Below are 14,508 nucleotides of genomic sequence, written 5' to 3'. Positions count from 1 at the left end.
CTGACAATTACGACATATAGAAGTAACACACCTATAGCTGTACGAATACAACATTTTCCTTTCGAACCTTATTATATGAACACTTCCCCACATTTGTTCTGTTTCGTAGTCAGTAGAAGCAGTGCTCTATACAGAAGCTAATATGCTCTCTAAGCTATTAAAAACGAAATATTGCCTTTAAATGTGTCCACACTATTATTAATAATATTTTATAAAAACAAATATAAACAACTAACTTTCCAATTGTTATATTTCTCAAGTATGGATCGGCCCATTGTTTCTAAACGGCTCTGCGTAAACGTCAGCTCCATCCATAGGTCCTGGTGAGCGCTAGTTGCCATCTGCAGACACATCGATCACGCCAGAAGGCAATAGTATTCATGCGAACACATTGGACATTCGTACATACTTTCCAACCACTAAAGAACGCAATGTCTCCACATGTCCATTGCCTGCTGCAAAAGGGAGATTTTATCCATTGCGGTTGGTGGTGATGCCTTGACTAAGCTAACATTATTAATGTACCGAAAACTATTTGTCTTCAATCAAATGGTGACTTTGATTAGAATCACGATGGATTTTGAGTTCTGGATGCCGATCTTCCGGTTCCTAATATCATTATGTAATCTTTATTTGTACTACTGACTGATCCAGATATAGAAATGTAATTTGTTTTGATGGTGGAACAATTGTAAGTAACGTAAACATTTGTTCAGAAATTACTTACCTACTCTGTTATTATCTGTAAATATTTAAAACACAGATAATTTATATTTCGAAACAGAGGTTTTGTACTTTATACCGCTTTGATTCCTATAAGTAGTACACCCTTAAATAACCAGAATTTTGCCTCCTACTGTGGCTGTTTCGCAATGTTTGCATTCGTTTCTTATCACTCGAAAAGAAATAAGAGAACTGTAAAACGTGTGGCACACATGAGTCATTTATATGAACGAAATATTGAATATCTAGAATAAAGTACCCTTGACCCAACAATAACTCAGTCATTTCTAGTGCGATCAAGAGCAGTAATAAGAGTTTTATATGTTGCGGCCTTGAATCAAACTTGTATTCGATGTGTGCCCGGGGACACAATTTCGAGTACAAAATTGTTTGGTACTGATTTAACAGTAGGTGATGGACGATACACATTGGTAAAGGCAACGCATTCAATGATTAAACCACAGAGTGGAACGTCATAAACCTGGTCAGAGAAAAAGAAGACACGAATGACACTGAAATAGAACTCATTGGACAAATAGGCTTGCAGAATGGAGGAAAATTAACAAGGCTTTAGATAATAATTTAAATTATTAGTACTAAAACTAAAATGGAGGAAATCTAAGAGACGATAACAACAATGTTTGAAAAACAAAAATGTATCCTCAGGAAAATAGTTAAAGACGTTCTTATAAAATAGAAATCACAGGCAGAAAATCTTTATAAGGTGTTTGCTTCATATGATTTTTGCTTACAGGTACGAGAATATCAAATGAAATTAACAGAAATATCACAAAGAAATAGTAGACTCTAGACCCCCAATGTGTTTCATTCTAAGGACTAGCGAAACATTTATAAAGAAAGTGAAACGAAGCAAAAATTTAGTCGAAATTAGACAGTCTATGAATACGAGAAGAGGATTAAGAATGCATCACAGCTGAATAAATATAGAATTAGAATAGTTAAAATCATTTCCGAGAAAATGCCAGAAAGTGTAGTGAGAAGATTGTCGAAAGAATAGTAAGTCCAAACAAAGCATAACGGAAATCACAGTCACAGTCAGCTATATATGAGCGACGCCAAAGAAAGCATTAGGGTGGAATCTGAAATAAGTGTTTGTACCTCAGTCATAAGTTGTATTGACAAGTAAACATCTCAATTCAACTTATGGAGGAACTGGAACCATTTATTTCCATTTTAAGACATATTGCGGACCTATTTTTAACCTGAAGCGTGCTGAAAGTTCTTAATTAAGTGGAAACCTACAACACGTCAGAGATTCCGTAAGTTCTGTGCACTTGCTGCGTATTTTAAATCATGGTGAAAGATACATTCTCAGACTCGCCCAACCAGTTATACAGAAAATCGCACTTATAGAATCTTCTTCCTCTTCGATGAATTTATGTATTTTATATACCAAACATTTAGTCCATTTTTATATCTGTTATTTCAGAGTGTCATCGCACAGCGTTGCCAATGAAATACTTCTGGTCTTCTTCCTTTTCGGTTGGTCGCAGCTGGTATGCTAGCAAGAAACCCGAGACGTCGTTAACCGTGACCAGCAGGAGTTCGTCTGTGCCCTGATCTCACCACTATCCTGTTATTTATTGGTGGCGTCCCTCGCCCTCTAGCTTCCTTGAGCGGTACGCCTTTGGTTGGCAAGGACTTTTCCTACCCAGCTGTTTCAGAGGTGCTGTATTAGCTATACACTACATTAAGCCTGTTACAGGGATCTCCTGGAGGCGTTAACTAGGAGTAGGAAAGAGGTCGACGATCTATATTTCATGTAAGTTCAAATGGCTCTGAGCACTATGGGACTCAACTGCTGAGGCCATTAGTCCCCTAGAACTTAGAACTAGTTAAATCTAACTAACCTAAGGACATCACAAACATCCAAGCCCGAGGCAGGATTCGAACCTGCGACAGTAGCGGTCTTGCGGTTCCAGACTGCAGTGCCTTAACCGCACGGCCACTTCGGCCGGCTTTCATGTAAGTAGAATACAGTTAAATGACTACATATTATGAAAGATGTTAATGATAATTAAGTGCAAACCAGATCATTACCACTGAGACTTTCTATGAAAACATTCTTCAGTGGAACAGAAAGAGTTTTCCAGAAGAGAGTTAAGTGGATGATCATCACGATGGTCACGTGTATACAACGAGGTAATGCACCGCATTTTTTTCCTTCAACAATTCTTTATTGAACATAGTGAAAATTACACACACTGAAGAGTAGTGTTTTATCTACGTAATCTCCATCGCGTTATACGGCCTTCCACCAGCGCGAAACAAGGCGTGTTTGCCCTGTCGGTACCAGTCCTCGTTCTGGTGACGGAGCCAGAGCTCCACTGAGTGAATCACCTCCTCATCGTCCTCAAAATGTCTTTCACTAATGGCATCCTTTAATGGCCGATACAAGTGGAAGTCCGAGGGGGTAGGTCAGGTGTGACAGCCGTGGATGGCCTCCCCGACAGCTGCAAATCGTAGAGAACCGCCGAACCGCCTTCTGATGACGTCATCCTCCGTGTCCAGCGACTAACTGAAATACTGTCGACAGCAAATGCTCCATAGACTTTACACAATCGTTTGTGAATATTCCCCACAGTTTCTCTCTCTGCAGTGAGAAATTCAATGACGCCATGTTGCTTGTAACGTACATCCAACGAGTCAAAATTTCATAGAGTGGCTATAGGTCCGCCATGTTTGAAGCAAATTGAAGTTCTGGCCGCCATGTTTTCTTTAGTCAAGGCATTCGTCTGCTGTGTCCCGCCCCCTTGTAACTGCGTTTGACTTACTTGAAATAGCCAATACTAGCTTTATTTTTTCTAAAACAAGCAATAGACAGCAGTGATTTCAGTGTACACTGACAGCAAAAAGGGATGTTTTTGTCGAAATACGGCTAAACTTTTCGATGTAGATAACACTACAAGACAACTCAAATAAGTCTGTCCATCCACTATAACGTTACTTGTTGCCCATAAATTAATGCAATTAGAGCAGGTACCACCAGAATATTACGGTGAAACTTCTAAACATGCTGTGGTTAACTATTAGAAACAGTAACGGGCGCAGAAATGCGATATTTTTGGCGCTATTTCAAAGTACACAATCAAAGCCTCAAAAACCAGTTCTCTGTGAACGAGAATTTATTTGAAATATGTGTTACAAGTAGTTAACACAAGCATAGTAATTCAATAACAAAGTCGAAGCGTTCTTGAGTGGGGTAATTTCACAAATTTTCGTAAGTAGCTGTATGCCTTGGCAGAATAAAAGTGTAGGGTCAGGGCCAGTTTCCTTATTTGCTGAGAATAATGGCATACTTTAGCACTGCACTGAAGTTCCAATAGCTCCTTCAACAAACCAACTACATGTTCACTGTTTAACATATCAGAAACTGAACTACATAGCCTTCTTCTCAAACCAGCAACTAAAGTCTGTAACTGCACTATTCTTCTTTTGTGTCGTATACTAAGTTGCTTCATTTGCTTTATCCGCTTCTTTAGTCGCACATTCTCTGCTTGTACTCTGTTATATTGTGTTTTCAACTTCTTAGGGCTTGGTAGACAGTAATTGTGGTCAGCAGAAACAGATGTGGGTCCGACAGGCACTGAAAGAATGTAGTTACATCATAAGTTTATAACAGAGTTACACCATAAGATTATAATAGAAAGTATGTAATTCAAAGTAATAAGAACACGGAGTAAAATTAAATTATTGGCTTACTTTGTGCTAATGATGTCACTGTAATAGCACTATCTTGCAAATTGTCGAAAGATCGCTTTCTGGATTGTGGTCGTAATACTTTATCTTGCTTTTGTAAATGTGGTGGAAAGTTAAAGATAGTAGGTACTGGTTTTGACAAAAGGCGCCTCTGGACATTTGTGTGGTACATATATTTCTCTTCAAATTGAGCTGAACAGAGGTAACTGGCTGTAGTAGGAAACCAGTTTTCTCGCTTCATATTTATAACCCATCTTTTAGTAATTTCCTTATCTTTTAAAGGAAATCTGTAATCAACGATAAATAAATTACTTCCTGCATTTGTCTTAAGCATAATTACAGTTCCAATGCAAATGACTCTTTAATAAACATTAAAAAACGTGTGTCGTATTTCGGTACTAATATACTTACTTATAATATGAAATATTTGTTGTTTTATCGCTGCGATTTGTGCAGTTGAACGCTGAACACACTGCAGGCATGTTGACTTCATATTTTGTAACAAAAAGTCAACTAGAAAAGTTAAATATTGCAGTAATATCACAACATCTGACACACTTCCAACACAAACAACAGTAACGCTTTCCTAATGTTTTGACTAAGGAGAACATGGCGGCCGAGTTAGCGTTGGTTGCCGCTAGGAGCGCTGTAAATAGTATCTCAGCCACTCTATGAAATTTTAACTCGTTGCGTACATCACTTACAGACGCCATTTTGAAACTGTCCTGCAGCTACGCTATCTGTCGGAAGTGACGGAAACTTGCTGCTCTCACTCAAGAGACTTCATACAACACATACGTAACGTTTCGCATTCGTAGTATTATTTTCGGATGAAAAAAAGAAGTTTCGCATTACTTTCTGGGCAACCCTCTTAAGTAGTCCGACCTCCCGAAGCAATCGTCAAACGACATCCATCTACCAGGGAGGCATGCTAGTATGTTTCGACTGCACTGTGCTCTAAAAGGGGGCCTGTCCGTGACGTGTGAACAAGTTCATTATACTGGACGGGTGGTGTTACACGTTAAAGTCCACTCACCACACGCCTACTGGATTCGGCAGCATTTCCATAAAGTTTTCTCAATCTTCTCGCAGTGCACTCAGGAGCACCAGTACCATCCTCCGGCTTCCGTCGTCCTCAAATTCCCCTCATCCACAAGGTCAGGAACTGATTGTTGACGATGAGGCATGGCGCATGAATAATGTGACGCGACTGAAAGCGATGGCCGTGAGGGCATTCGACTTGTCTCGTGTGCTGTCAGTAGTTGTCACAGAACGAATGGTGCGCTTGCGAAGCTTACTAGGCGAGACAGGCTGTCAGCCTATTACCGTGTAATATAAATGAAACTGTGTGAATAATTCCCACGTATTATGTCAGGGAGAGGTAGTGGATTTCGGTGGTCGACTCCAGAGAGAGGTCATTCTCGACAAGAACTTGCGCTCATTGAATAGCCAAAATCCCTTTCAACCTTCCCTGTCAAATTAGCCCACGTCATGTTTCATATACAGTGAGATGTCGAAGGTCATGGGACAGCGGGATGTACATATACAGGTTGCTGTAGGGCAGTGTATTGGTGGAACAGTCATTTGTACTCACGTGATTCAAAAAAGGTTTCCGACGTGATTATGTCACACGACGAGAATTAACAGACTCTCAGAGCTAGACGCACGGGACATTCCATTTCGGAAATCATTAAGGAATTCATTATTGCGAAATCCACAGTGTCAAGAATGTGCCGGTAACACGAAATTTCTAGTATTATCTCTCACTACGGACAACGCAGTGGCCAACTGCCTTCGCCTGACAACCGAGAGCAGCGGCGTTTGCCTAGAGTTGTCAGTGCCAACAACACACAACCACAAAAGTCAACCTGGGATAGCAGAACATCGCCTGCAGCCCCCTCCAGGGCTCGTGACTATATCAGTTGGACCCTAGATGACTGGAAAGCCTTGGCCTGGTCGGATGAGTCCCGTTTTCAGATGTTAAGAGCTGATATTGTGGTTCGACTGTGGCGCACACCCACGAAGCCGTGGATCCAAGTTGTCAACAAGGCACTGTGCAAGCTGGTGGAGTGTTGGTGGCTCCATAACGGTGTGCGCTTTATTTACAGGGAATACAAGGGGCCCTTTGGTCCAACTGAACCGATCATTAGCTGGAAATGCCTAAGTTCGTCTACTTTTCGACCATTTGCAGCCATTCATGGACTTTAATGTATGACAATGCGCCATGTCACCGGGCCACAATTGTTTGCGATTTGTCTGAAGAACCTTCTGGACACTTCGAACGAATGATTGGTCCACCCATATCGAGCATCTATGGGGCATAATCGAGAAGTTAGCCTGCGCACAAAATCGTGCACAGCAACACATTCGCTATTACGGACGCCTATAGAGGCAGCATGGCTCAATGTTTCTGCAGGGGACTTGCTGAGTCCATTCCACATGGTACTCCTGCACTATGCCGCATAAAAGGTGGTCCGACACGATACTTGGATGTTTCCAATGACATTTGTCACTTCAGTGTGCAACACAGATCAAAGTAACAACTTTGAGAACACGCTACTATGTTGTTGTTGCCGTCGTTGCAGGAACAGTTCAGTATAGCGTCGTTGTGGAGCGCTTACATTGCATCAAATCAGGCATGGGTAACCTTAGCCGACACACTTAACACTTTGCCGTCCGCACGTCTCGAAAAAATGTATTCGCTTGGCGCCAGCAGCGCTAATTCGGATTACTTGGATTGTCGCCGGCCGCTTGTCACCTTTCCGTTGATGACAGGCTTCAAACACACTGACTTCTGCGCGCTTTAATTTTCCGGAAATTCTCTTCTTCGCCGTATCGTTCCACAAACTCGAATTTTCTTTTCAAGTAACTTCTCTTCAAGTTCTACACTGTGATAATTATCCATGCAGAGATGATGTCACTTTCCATCAGAAGGTGTCAATAGTTCCATCACTGTTTATGCTAATGGCTGTCCAGCGCCGGAGTATATCTTGAATGAGGAAATGTAACCCGTACTCGAATCACACGGCATCCGAATGAGTATGCCGTATTTCGTAATTTTCGACGGTTTGTAAACTTTAAAATTTAACCGTCCACACCACGGTATCATTCCTTCATCAGATGAGATGTTTTGACTTAGGTTAAAGGTTTCTTTAAACTTTCTTGAAAAATAACCACTTGCGAATTGCACTTTGACAAGCCGGTCGGCATTATCCGGTTTATTGTTGATGTCGGAAAAATGTAAAAATGATAATATTTGTCTGAATCGGTTGCGGAACATCGTTTTGCGAAATATCGGTGTGTCTGTTAACCGGTTTCATTGACCAGTAATCATCGATCTTTGCTTTTTTGACAATTCCCAGAAGGATAGCCAGTCCAAACCATTTTCTAATTTCGGATCACGTAACGACCACAAATTTGGCATATTTTAATCCATTTTCCTTCTATTGCAATTTTGACTGTAGTACTTGTTGGTTTCGTTGCTAATATACTCAAATAGATCGTTCCCAGCATATAATTCTACGATATCCTCGACGCTCTGTGTGTCTTTGGGAAATATGTTTGGACGTGGGGATCCTTCAAATTTGTTATTGGTCCTCGGTAGATCAAAGTCTGACCACTGTGCACTGTCTTCTTCGTCTGATTCAGCCGAATCAGTTGGCAACCGTAGCGTTCGCCGAATGCTCCTTGCACGTATTTCACTATTTTCCTACGATTCCGCTTCACTTCCATTTTTTTGATATCCAGTGTCTTCTTCCCAATCGGCCAAGTCGTTCGGAACGCCAGACAAGAAGTCCGTGCATTCATCGTAAATAATCCTATTGTCTCTTTCGTCCGTCATGATTAAAGGGCACAAGTACTCATAAAAACAAAAAAACTTATTGACGTGTGTAACTTATTGTTACCTAAATAAAACACCAAGAGATTGCAAAATATACTAAAGTGCTGTCGCCGGCCACTGCGCGATACCACGCTCACGACACCATTGTGGTGTCGCCGGGCACTGAGCAATACTATGCTCACGACAGCACTGTGGTGTCGGCAGCCGTTGACCGCTATTTCGCGCACGACACCACTGTGGTGTCGCCGGACGGCATAGTGCTAAGCTCGCTAGCCGCCTCTTTGCGTGACACGTCATCAGCTCTCTTAGGACTTAAAGTCAAAGCTATAGCCTATGTGACGTAAATGTTTATGGACTAACGCACCGAAATGAATGGCACACCTTTTCTTACAGGCCACACCAGCAAATTATGACTCAAAATATTAGTTTTGAGAGAGCTTTCAGTTGATGTCCACCCATCTTCAGATGCTTACGTTTACTTACGTATTGTGAACATTGTTTCTTTGCGTTACACAATAACTGTTAGAAACCTGTGATGCAAAATTCTGCGATGCAGTTAATAGTAAACCGATGTTCACGACATGCAAAAATGTAATCATGTGGAGGTAGGATGCCAGGCTTCTTCAAATGTCATCATTGAAGGAAAAAGTTCCCACAAAAGAAACTGGTTGAAACTAATTAGCTAGAAATTAGCTTTAATCTCAATTGCTACAGTGTTCTGATACGTCCACAACGGACTAGATTTATTTACTAATGTTAATGTGAAAATATCCAAAAATATGTCCCGGTGGAGTACAATGGTACAATGTGAGCGTGTCTCTCTCTCTCTCTCTGTCTCTCTGTTCCTCTCTCTCTCCCTCTCTCTCTCTGACTGTCCCTCTATCTCTCTGTCTGTCCATCTCTATCTGTCTCTGTCCGTCCCTCTCTATCTGTCTCTGTCTGTCCCTCTCTATCTGTCTCTGTCTCTCACCCCCCCCCCCCCCCACCCCAAACCCACGGGCTGCATCTGTGCTTTAAGTGAACACACAAACGAGATGCATGCATTTTGCCCAACTTTTCATCATCAAACCTATCGGCCCTGTAGTGTAACACTGTTACTGTACAAGTAACACTGTAGGAGAACTAAAACCAAAGAGAAAACCAAGCAATACTGAATGCAAGCTTGAAAGTGGAGAGTAAAATTCGTACTAATGTTGTCAACAGCAGCTATCGTGAGTGAACGAAAACAAGATACACAGCGCATACAAAAAAAAAAAAAATGGTTCAAATGGCTCTGAGCACTATGGGACTCAACTGCTGAGGTCATTAGTCCCCTAGAACTTAGAACTAGTTAAACCTAACTAACCTAAGGACATCACAAACATCAATGCCCGAGGCAGGATTCGAACCTGCGACCGTAGCGGTCTTGCGGTTCCAGACTGCAGCGCCTTTAACCGCACGGCCACTTCGGCCCGCACAGTGCATACAGTCAACGGTACAATCGAAATATACACTGTTACGCGCTGTTTTCAGGGCACCACAGAAACAAGGCTAAATACTACAAGTAACCAATATAAGTGGAGCAATTCTGGAAACAACCACTGGAGACAGTACTGAGGAGGTATCCCTGAACAACCTCTGGAAGTTTGACTACACGCTTGGTGGTTTGTAGAGTAATTTTACCAGCCATTTGATCATTACAAGCAGCTTGACAGTTGACTGGCACTTAGTTAAACACACTAGGTGTAGGTGTGTGTGTGTGTGTGTGTGTGTGTGTGTGTGTGTGTGTGTGTGTGTGTGTGTGTGAGGAGGGTGAGGGGGGGGGGGGGGAGGGTGTTCTCTTTCCTGTAGAAGTGAACATCAGTTATGAGGCTTTCTTCGTAGCACCATCATGTCGAACGACGTGAAGCAAACTTGATGGAAGAGTTAATTAGAGCATATGTAAATTTCTAGTACATCAAATTGAAAGCTAATCCCCATGAGGCAAACCGCATACAATCAAAATAAATTACATAAAATACTGCTTCAGTTTAAAGTGTCTTTGTTATTAAAGGTATCAGTGAGGACCAACTTTACAGGAGCGGTAATTGTTAATATGTGGCAGCTACAGATGGTGTTTATAAGCTAGGATACTGCTGTAACAGGATTGCATAGTTGCATATTCCAGATCTTTGTAACTTGCTCCAATCTCGATTAATCTCAATACTCCTGTCAGTCTTTCGTGCGACATTAAAGCGTTACTCAGGATTCTAGTATGTGTTTCACTCTAAGGTTTTGCTGGCACCAGAAGGATCAAATACGATTCGTACTTTATCCTGCAATAATTTGTGGCAACCTGTGGATATGCGTATCAGTTTGGTGACTTAGTGTGTGCATTAGTTTTGCATTTCATTTACCTGTCTTCACACCACGTATCACGGTCTATCTTTCTTTGTTTTCTTATACTGCAGAGGCAAAGCTAGCGCATTACTGTCGTCCAAATTCGACATATTTGAAACAAAACTAATGCTTGAGCTTTGTGGGGGTAAGCGTATTTCTAATTGTTTGTGCAAAATGTTTCATCATACATTCTTGCCCATCCTACAGTTATGCCTGCAGCCAGCTTTTAAATTACAAGCAGCAATCTGATAATGTCGTAATAAAAGCGTTGTTCATTTAACTTTCTTTATACTAATATTCGCATATAAACAAAACTAATTTCTGGCGCACGAACTGTAATTTACATTTCCGTTAATTTGTTGATGATAAGTAAATATTGCAACAAGTATTAACAGAGTTTTAAAAAAACAGGAATTAGAAGAACTAATTACGCAATTTGCATCTCTGTAAATACTGAGTGTTGTTTACATTTCAGAGGAGATTGAACCGTACATTAACAAGACTGAAAGAAATAAATGCGAAATAAAGAAATATGAGAAAATTCACATGTCTATGTTTATACAAATCCCGATAAACAGACAGCAGTGGTCTCCGCGAAATACATTTCTTTTTCTACTCTCACTGTCGGAAGAGTGCATTTACTACTTATCAAAGATTCACCACTAAATTTTATTTCGTGGATCTGGAATGGTCTTATAAAACAGCCACATGCACCAGTGGTTTTTCCAGAAATATGCTTTTATATTTTATACATTTCCAGCTGGAATACTGCATTCAATATTTACCGGAGATTTACTGCTAAATACTGCTTTGTCAATCTGGTATGGTACCATGAAGTAAATAATACAAATTTCATTGATGTAATGCGTGATTTTAGCTTACCAGTTGCTGATATCGTTTCTGTCACTCATGGATTTATACGTACTCTTTCAATGAGAACACATCTACAGATTGCATTTGATGTTGACGAACTCACATATACTTACTATGAATCAGAATTCAGAAACGCAAAAAGTAATGTATTTTCAATATAGGATGAGGATATCAAATAGTGTCCTAAAGCAAAGCTTCGCGTAGGAGTAGATTTTAATTTTTCTTCAAATCTGAACAGTAAGTGTCATTTATTACTGACACTGACACAGTCTCCGATACTGCCATAGCGTTCGTTATAGAACAATATAGTGATGCGCTAGCATTCTCTGTGTTATGTAAGCACACGAAGCAACCGGCACATTTGTCACGCCTAAATTAAAAATTTACTTCCACACTAAACTAAGGGCTCTGATTGTTTTTGTTTCAGTAGTGTACATTGTCATAAGCACTAAGTATTCCTGTTCATCTTACCAACTGAAAAGCCTTTTCTTTACTACTGTCTACGATTACTTACGTTTGTCCGGCTGAAATCTGTAAGTATTAATTTATAAACGTAAAATTGGGCATGAACTGTTTTACAATCTACACATATTGCAGACAAAACAAAATCATATTGGTGCAGATTAAATCAGCTGAAGATGATTTAATCTAAAAGACGGAACGCGCCTGGAAAATAAAGAAATAAATTTTTGGCGTCATCCGCAAGAAGCTTCTTCCAAGGAATACGACATACCTTTCGGAACTTTTTAAGACGCTCGTAGTACTGAAGTTAGTTCCCGAGAGAACGACTTGGGAATTGGTTACTCTTCCTGTCATTCTAATGACAAATGTTTCAAACTAACAGTATTTCACAATAATAGCCTCTATCCTCTACTTTAAGAAAGGAAAAGATTGACAACTTTAAACAGTCTTTATCGTCATAACAGCACAAATTGATATCGATATCCACTTCTTTCAGTACACTACCTTACTCGTGCCTTTCTTGTGCAGTACTAAAGTAATTGAGCAATTCTAACAAGTCTCAAGGACAAACTATAAGCTCCAACTTCACTCTAAGTGCCCTTCTTATGTTCCGAAAAATAAATCTCTCCCCCTCGATTCTGTAGGTCTGGCACATAGAGGAATTTGGAAATGTATGAGGGGCACTCTGAAGTTAACAGTTTGTACCTTTTCAGATAGCTAAGTTGCTGTGGCACTGTCCAGGACAGACATGTCTGTGTCCGCGTTCGGATACTAGTTTGAGCAGATTTCCCTTGACACAGTAATTGATTGGTAAATTCTCATAGTTTTCCTTCTTCCTTGTTATTCGTATTATGACAGAATTTTTTGAGACTTGGGTCATTCAAGGCGATCCAATAACCCCAATTTGGAAACGAGAGGTAAACGTGTTTTCTTTAGTGAACATGTGTAAAAGACATTGTTCCTTTGTAAACAAAACAAAAACCCGTTAGCACATTTTGTATCCCCAAAAGTGAGTACCAACTCTGCTTGAAACCCTTGCGTTGCACCGAAAACGTAGTAGATACGACAGCATCCTTTTGTTGTGCACTTGTTGTAATAGAATTTCAATTTTCTCAAAATTATTCTTCTGATTTCCCTCTTGGTTTGATGGCATCAGAGGCGCGTTTGTACCTTAGTATAGTTAGTTTTTCCATTCGATTTCCCTATACTTGAATCATCAGCATTTAACTATATTTTTCTGCTCTGAAAGATACAAAGATTGTAACCTACGTGTCATCGTCTCATTATGAAAATTAAAATTGTCTTTTGCATTACATTTAGAAGGTGTAGAATGTTTAGTACTTCCTGCAGTATGATAGAGAGAAAGCTATGCAACTGATTTTGACTGACGTGTTGTTCTCGTTCTAGTCCCATATACAATTTTGTAACCAATTTTCATACAACTACTTCAGATTCAAAGCTTCTCAATTAAATTTAATTAAGTTGCTTGGATTATAAGAGATACAATTATGGTTTTCTCAAGTCAAGCTTTTAATTAAATACAAGATTTATTTTGTCTACGTCTACACATTTCTTACAGACCCACGTTCTCAACACTCAAATGAAACTTATTGCTGTCAAATCCATCTTACTACAAGTACTTTCCAAAGATGTTCGTTTGCCAAAGATAGCGTGTAAATCAAAGATATTAAATGCATTGTATTATTCACTGTTTATCAAGAGCTCTGAGCCACAAAGGCGCATTTCGAACTTTAGAGTAACCATTTTAACTGTTTAAACTTTACAACGCACTACACACATAAATTTTCATCAAATGTTTTAAAAAAAGTATGAAAACATGATTTGGATGCGACATAACAAATATTCAAAAATCACATAACAATTTGTCTCTATAAAAATGCAGAAAAGTAACATCGTGAATCGTATACTGATCAGGGATATAACACGTCGGGAAAGTAACGAAACGGAGTGAAATTCTGCTAAATGAAATTCTATATTGAAACGATTGATACACCATTACATCCTGTACATTGTATTACAAGCTTCGTTTTTTGAGGAAAAGGGAACGAACTTTCCCATTGGCGTACTAAGCGAAAAAAAGCAGAAATCTTCGCAACCTGAACTCGTTTTCTGCACATGGCCACACACAGACAGACGTGTCAGTCAAGTATCAGTTTCAAGATAGCCAGACACTTCATAACTGGTACTGACTAATAGCATCTGTACCCAGCGTCATTTGTCATGAAATTTCAGAACTGTTCCGCTGTTCAATGCTATTCCCCTTGTAACTGAAAATTACAGATGACTGTGGGTTTAAAAAGGTACAAGAAGCTTTGTCTCTTCATTCACACACGCGCGCGCGCTCCGCTCACACACACACACACACACACACACACACACACACAGACACACACACCTCTTGGTATACGCTGTTCTTGAAATCGTCAGACTGCATTGCTCAACTTCGAGCTATGACAGAATAAAATTACTTTGTGAGTGACGAATGGCAGCAGTAGGCGAGACATATACGA

At 40.1% G+C, this 14,508-nt stretch overlaps 1 protein-coding gene across 2 annotated transcripts in view; it reads right to left on the bottom strand.

Annotated features, from left to right (window-relative positions):
• LOC126419152 (TWiK family of potassium channels protein 18) overlaps positions 1-14,508 on the bottom strand; it is a 1,284,255-nt gene that overhangs the window by 633,262 nt on the left and 636,485 nt on the right. The gene's annotated exons all lie outside the window — the stretch shown is intronic.

Source organism: Schistocerca serialis, chromosome 9, assembly GCF_023864345.2.
Source record: "Schistocerca serialis cubense isolate TAMUIC-IGC-003099 chromosome 9, iqSchSeri2.2, whole genome shotgun sequence".
In the NCBI taxonomy this organism is placed as follows: Eukaryota; Metazoa; Arthropoda; class Insecta; order Orthoptera; family Acrididae; genus Schistocerca; species Schistocerca serialis.
Note: the sequence above shows the minus strand (reverse complement) of the source record. Positions and strands in the feature narration are given on the sequence as shown.